The sequence below is a fragment of the Trichechus manatus genome, unplaced genomic scaffold, assembly GCF_000243295.1.
Source record: "Trichechus manatus latirostris isolate Lorelei unplaced genomic scaffold, TriManLat1.0 scaffold00092, whole genome shotgun sequence".
Classification (NCBI taxonomy): Eukaryota; Metazoa; Chordata; class Mammalia; order Sirenia; family Trichechidae; genus Trichechus; species Trichechus manatus.
Genome location: NW_004444028.1, coordinates 7,468,983 through 7,476,409, shown reverse-complemented (window position 1 = coordinate 7,476,409; position 7,427 = coordinate 7,468,983). Strand labels below are relative to the sequence as shown.

The window sequence follows — 7,427 nt, the reverse complement described above, 5'->3', positions numbered from 1 at the left end:
GACCCAAAGAGCTTGTTGTTGTTGGTTGCTATGGAATCGATTCCTACTCATGGCGACCCATGTATACAGAGTAGAACTGCTCCATACGCCTTGCTGTCCAGGCGATCTGACTCACAGTGACCCTGTAGGACGAGAAGAACTGCCGCGTAGGGTTTCCAAGGCTGTAAATCTTCATGGAAGCCGACTGCCACATCTTTCTCCCTTGGTGCAGCTGGGGGTTTCGAACTGCAGACTTGTGCTTAAGCACTGCGCCGAGCCACCAGGGTTCCTTGAACTGCTCCATGGGGTTTTGAATTTTGAAGGTTGTGACTTTTTGAAAGCAGATCTCTGGGTTTGGTTCGGAAGCACCTCTGGGTGGGTGGGAACCGCCAAACTTTTAGCTGATGGTCCCGCGCTTAACCATTTGCGCACCACCCAGGGGCTCAAAGAGTTTGTATACTTGATATATTTTTAAAACAGAGTCAAGCCTTGTAGGACTTTTGTGTTTCTTTGTATGTTGTTTTGTTTTCTTAGAGTTTACAGTAGTAGCGTAGTTTACTTACAAACTATTTCCTAAAGATTCTCTCGGGAACTTGTTCCAGTTAACAGAACCTCCGAAAACCTGCAAAACCTTTCCTCCACCTAGAAAGGAATGTGGAATAAGAAAAATTGAGATTCTAATTTTAGCAACTATCGCTCATTATTCAAGTGATGTTAAACAAATCACTTAATGAGCCTTGATTTATTTGTAAAATTATAACTAAAAAAAAAAAAACCCTGTACCTAGAAAATGTTTCATATGTAGTTATTAAATAAATAAATCCTTCTGAGGTTCACAGAACTAGTTTTACTTTTGGTCCTATTCATTGGGGTGGCCTTAGGATTCCCTCTACTGGAATTTGATATTTTTCTCAAGATTAGGCTGGGGTTACAGGTTTTGGGGAGGAAGACCCCAGGGGTAAGTGCCATTCTCATCACCTTATATCAGGTCCCATCCTGTCTACATGATTTATGATTGTTGATATTGACCTTGATCACCTGACTGAGGCAGTGTTTGTCAGATTTCTCCCCTGTAAAGTTACTCTCTTCCCACCTGTTTCCTACTGTGCTCTTTAGAAGGCACTCACTATGCCCAGCCCACACTAAGTGAGACATTTTTACTTTCCAAAAATGGATTGAGATGTTTCTTTTGAATGAAGCAGATAAAATGTTGAGCCAAAGGATTAAAGATCAAATTTATGAGATTTGTCAGAAATGAAATACAAGTATTCAGGTTTGCACATGATTTCTCTATAGCGGGTGGGTTGGATTGTTACTGTATAGCTGTGAAGTGCTACACTCTCCTTTCTTCCTGCTCAGAGCGATTGTTTCCTGCAGTCTCTGTCTAGTTCAATTCTATAGTAAGACAGGGGCGGTTGGTCTCAAACATCATTTCTCTAAGTATCATTATGAAAACTATTATACTTCTCATTTGATGTGTCAACATAATTAGTCATTGTCTGTTTTTTAAGGTTGTGTTGCTTTTGGCCTCAATGCTAACCAATGTGTTGGAAATCATGAAAAAGTTCATGAGAGATTCATTTCAAATTCTGGTGAAAAAGGAAGTATTGGCCCTTGAAAGGATCAGCGTTCTATAAAAATTTTGGAGGAAGGTAATGGTTTTCTAAGTTATATACTGAAAAAATTATAACCAAGGTTTTTGTTTTTTTTTCTGTCTTCTCGTTTAACCTAAGAGCCCTGGTGGTGCAGTAGTTAAGAGCTCGGTTGCTAACCAAAAAGTCAGCAGTTGGAATCCACCAGCTCCTCCTTGGAAACGCCGTGGGGCAGTTCCACTCTGTCCTATAGGGTCGCTATGACTCAGAATCGACTTGACTGCAATGAGTTCAAGCTCTGTGCTAAAACTGCAGAAACTGGTATCATGTCTTAGTGTTTGTAATAGAGCTGGTGGAGTAAACACAAGAAGAGAAGCAGCTGCACCAGAGAGTTGACAGGCTGAGATGAACCTCTTTCTTCCGTCCAGAGTGCTCTGTTCTCACGTTTAGTACAACAGTGTCTGTATTTAGGCAGAATCCACGGAATGAATTTCTAAGTGGTCCCTTTCAATGGTAGGGATGAAAGTTAGAAATCAAATGACTTCTTATTCCAACTCTGCTGTGGATTAACATTCTCCTGTCTGGAGTACTGTAGGAAAGGAAGCTGTATGCTCTCTGTGACATATGAGACTGACCACCAGGCTGCTGTTTTTCAGAGCACAAATCCAGTTGCTATCGAGTCAACTCCAGTTCATGGTGACCCCATGCATGTCAGAGTAGGACTGTGCTCCATAGTGTTTTCAGTGGCTGATTTTTTAGAAGTAGATTGCCAGGCCTTTCTTCCAAGGTACCTCTGGGTGGACTCAAACCCAGCCTTTTGTTTAGCAACCAATTAACCATTTGCTCCATCGGGGACTCCTTTCAGAACTCAAGGTGAGGGCTATACTGGCTTCTGAGAAAGTGTTTGTCAGGGGTTTCACAGCTTCTCAACTAACAAGAGGTGCTCTTCTCTGGTATTGCTGTTAATTTCTCATTATTTGTGTAATAGACTGAGGCAGGATCTCCTTACAGGGTAGCTGTGAAGTGCGGCACTGTCTCTGCCCCCTGCTTAAACTACAGCTGTCACTATTCCAGCCCTGTCTGCCACGGTGCTGTAGCAGGCAGGGACGTGTGGAGTCACACATGGACCAGCGTAAACACTGGCTTGACGGATAACTCTGGAGAATTGAGGCTGGTTAGGATTTTGCTAACATGGACCAGAGGGAAAGAGATGTTATATGTTATCATGATGGACTTCAGTTTAGGGACAAACCACGCTTCGGCTGCTACTGACTTCTTGGTCAATCCCTTATTTAATTACAATTTTCATCTACCAAAAGACGATTTTAGAGGGAAGGTTTTTAGCGGCCTTTGCCATCTCAAGTTATGTGGGATTATAAAGACCACATACCTCAGTGAGCTATATATAGAAAACCAAACCCATTGCTGTGGAGTCGATTCCAACTCAGAGTGACCCTATAGGGCAGAGTAGAACTGCCGCATAGGGTTTCCAAGGCTCTCATCTTTACGGGAGCAGACTGCCACATCTTTCTTCTGCTGAGTGGCTGGCGAGCTGCCGACCTTTAGGTTAGCAGCCAAGCTCTCTGACCACTGCACCTGCAGGCCCCTATCGTTCATGCGTAGTTTCTTACTATTTGTGCCCTAGAGTAGAGCGCAGCTGTTGTTTTCGAATCAGAGTTCAGTTACATGCATTGCATCTCAGGCTCATGGTTTTTACATGCAACTGGTGTCTTTGTTTATAAACGGTGATCTGCCCACCACTCGTGAAACTGTATTCTCAGTTCAATATTTGTCATCCTTATTGAGTTACTTGCTTTTATTTTGGTGAAATAAATACACGCATTACTTTTCAAATGTGATTTGTCAGCCAGACAACCTTAAAAATCAGGTAAATGAATTAGGAAACAAAATACCTAGTAACGTCATAAGATGTATTTAAAATTGTACTTGGGAGGAGTTGTGGTCAGTCAGAACATAGCGGGAAAGCAAATGTAAAACGTAGCCCAAATTTTGGACTTTATACTGTGGATAATCAAAGGAGAAATCGATAATGCTGTTAGATCTGGTTGTCTTAGCTTACATGTGAGTCTTTTTAGTCACGTTGCTCATATCTTATGCTTTCTTGGTAATGCCTCTATAATTGGGATTTTCTTGGTGTTTTCTGGTAGTTTGTATTGTCCCTGGCATAGTGATAGTGGTTTTATCACCAAATAAATTGAATTGCAGGTTGTTGCGAAGATAAATGAGTATTGAAGTTGTGAAGGATTTCATTTTACTTGGACCCACAATCAATGCCTATGGAAGTAGCAGTCAAGGATTCCTAAGATGTATTGTTGCATCAGGCAAATCTGCTGCAAAAGACCTCTTCGAAGGGTTAAAAACAAAAATATCACTTTGAGGATTAAGGTGCACCTGACCCAAGCTATGGTGTTTTCAGCCGCCTCATATGTACACGGAAGCTGGATGGTGAATAAAGAAGACTGAAGAAGAATTGACGCATTTGAATTATGGTCTTGATGAAGAATATTGAACATACCACTGACTGCCAAAAGAACGAACAAATCTGTCTTGGAAGAAGTACAACCAGAATGGTCCTTAGAAGCAAGGATGGCAAGACTTCATCTCACATACTTTGGACATGTTATCAGGAGGCACCAGTCCCGGGAGAAGGACATCATGCTTGGTAAACTAGAGGGTCAGCGAAAAAGAGGAAGACGGTCAAAGAGATGAATTGACAAAGTGGCTGCAACCGTGGGCTCAAGCACAGCAACAATTGCGAGGATGGCACAGGACCAGGCAGTGTTTCGTTCTGTTGTCCACAGGGTCACTGTGAGTCGGAACCGACTCAATAGCACCTAACAACAACAACAACTAAGATAAAAAAGACTTTGTTAAACAAGCAAACAAACAAGAACCATACAGTAGTTGATGGGGGTAGATGGTGAGAGAAGACTCAGATTGGCACTGACTTGATTCAGAACGTAGATTCTTAAGGAAATCAGCGTGCTGTTTGCATAAAGACCCACTCAGTGTTTCCATATTTGTTTTTCTTTTGTCCTGGTTACTCAGTACTTTAAGTCGCTCCAGCCAGGACATTTTTGATTGGTTGTAGTACTGTTTTGTAGAGCGCTGTGGTGGTAGACACATTTGAGTTATTTGTGTTACAAGACGTGAGATAAACTGAGAAAAAGCCAGGAATAAATATGGTTATTGTACCACATTTGTGTAGGTGTTCCCCCCATTGGCAAAAAATTGTAAGTCCTAGACCTGGGCCAGGCTCTCCAATAGAGCATTCTGGGATGATGGCAGTGTTCTTTATCTGTACTGTCCGTTAGGGTAGCAAGAGGCCACGTGTGCCTACTGAGCACTTTAATTGTGCTTAGTGGGACTGAGGAACTAAATTTTCTATTTTGTTTAATTTTAATTATAATTTAAACAGCCACATGTGGCTAGTGGCTTTTGATTTGGACAGCCCAGTCCTAGACAACAGTTAACATCCTAGAAGTTACAGTCTAAAAGTGCCTCGGAAAGGATTACATAGCTGTTCTTTTTGTTTTGCCTGGCATTTACATCTGTCCCAGGCTGACGCTTCCTCTTGACTGGTTTACTGGTATGGGCTTTAATTTCACGACCCCAAACACCTGTCAGTTTGTCGTCCTGTGGTGGCTTGCATGGTGTTGTGATTCTAGAAGCTTTGGTACCAGTGCTTCGAATCCCAGCAGGATCACCCATGGTGGACAGGTTTCTGCAGAGTTTCTAGACAAAGACAGACGAGGATGAAAGACCTGGTGATCTACTTCTGAAAATTAGCCAGTGAAAATCCTATGTGTCTCAGACTGTTGTCCAAGACTTTGATGCGCTTACTTTTGAGGCATCATCAGGAGGGACGGATTGCTGGAGAAGGACATCATGTGGAAGGCCAGTGAAGGCGCTGGAGGCCCTCAGTGAGATGGACTCAGACATACCAGCGATCGTGAAGATGGCGTAAGACCAGGCAGCGTTTTCTCCTGTTACACGTGGGGTCGCCGTGAGTCGGTGCCAACTCGACAGCAGCTAGCAACAGCAAATACAGTTCCGTCGGCTGCTTTATACACAATGACGCTCAAGACGCCTGAGAAAATTTCATTCGGCAGCAGACAAGCCTTAAATTCACCAACTGCCAGAGAAACCTTTCCATTCTCTCTAGATACTTGATTACCAGCTGGAACTCCGACTAGAAGCACCCTTGAGTATCATTTGGCACGTAAACACGGCACCAGAGGTTAACAAGTAGCTCATATTGTTCGCTAGTTCACGTAGCGTTTACTTATTAATAATTTCTAACAATAATAACTTGTTACTAATCTTCTTTTGTTCAGAATTGCCAGTGGGGCTGGATTTAGGAGGACAGCTGTGGCCGTAGATGAGAGAGAAGACAAGCGGGCTCTGTGTGATCGGGAGACTTCCACAGCACCCCACGGAGGAGGGGCCTGTGGAGCGGCCGACCTTGTTCAGTTGCTGGCACCAGACAGTTCTGCGTGCAGTGCTCACTGTTGCTGCGCTGGCGATCAGAACACGCATGGTGCTTTTCTGGGGGGTACATTTGAAGCTTGTCGCAAGGCTCGTAAAAGATCAGAAATACAGATCTTGATGGAACGCCACGGTAGTCATAATCTCGTGTGAGGAGAATCATTGGCTTTTTCCTCTTTCGAGTGAGACTGTTGGCGTTGGGTGTAAATATCTGTCTCAGCATGTATCTCCCGCTTCTGTAGACATGGTCATGTGGGGTGTGCTTGATCGCGCAATGATGTACTTGTGAGCTAAAGGATGGAGGTGCTGTGTGCCGCCAGCCAGCTAGACCACCATGTCCATCTACTTCATTACATTACTCATCGGCTTCAAGAGAAAGAACTTTAAAATGGTTTTTTAGAGAAAATATTTGAATTCCCTTTGGTGGTGTGTTTTTCGTCAGTGAAGTATTCGGCTGTGCTAAGTGTGAACTTTTGCTAAGCACCAGCAACGATCGTATCCTAGGGTTAAATCCCAGAACAATTGCCATGTTGTATATTGAATGTCTCGTAAGTTACAATTTAATAAATTACAATATATTTTCTTTTAAAATGGTTGGGTCCTTATTCCTTAAAGAATTGTACTTTTTCCCATAACTCCATATTTTCAAAGGAAGAGGATGAAAAAGAAGAAGTATTTTATTACAGTTGGAAGATTATATACAAAGCATACAGCCAATGTGGTTTTTCATCAAAAAGGTGTACTAGTTCCGAGTTAACTGCTGCTTGGCAGTGGTTCAGAGACTGCCCAGTTGCAGACGCTTGTCTACACCAGCTGCTGAATATTTACCCGCTTCTTATAAGAAGAAGTGTTGGAATATGAGATTTCTGCCTTCTTTAATGTGTCACACATTTCCTGGTATTTGCAAAGTAGCTACTTAACAGCAAGGTTTTCTATGTTAATGGACTAATATTAATCAGTGACCTTATCTATTTCTATAACAGCAATATAAATACGTATATATATATACACACACACACACACACACACACATATATGTGTTTATATGTCTATATAACTCATTGCCATTGAGTCCAACTCATAGCGACCTATAGGACAGAAAGTAGAACTGCCCCATAGAGTTTCCAAGGCTGTCATCTTTACGGAAGCAGATTGCCACATCTTTCTCCTGTGGTGCGGCTGGTGGGTTTGAACCGCCGAACTTTCGGTGAGCAGCCGAGCGCTTAACCACTGTGCCACCAGAGATCATCCCTGGTGGCACAGTGGTTAAGCGCTCGGCTGCTCACCAAAAGGTTCGCATGGATATGTAAGTCCTATATTTTCCTAAAGCAAGGACTGACAGTGGGT

The 7,427-nt window shown here is 42.8% G+C and overlaps 1 non-coding gene across 1 annotated transcript; it reads left to right on the top strand.

Annotated features, from left to right (window-relative positions):
• The first annotated feature begins 1,852 nt into the window (after window positions 1–1,852).
• LOC111821615 (small nucleolar RNA SNORA81) lies at window positions 1,853–2,031 on the top strand. Its single transcript, XR_002824979.1, has one exon. It is a non-coding gene; the product is annotated as a small nucleolar RNA SNORA81 (small nucleolar RNA).
• The last annotated feature ends 5,396 nt before the right edge of the window (window positions 2,032–7,427 follow it).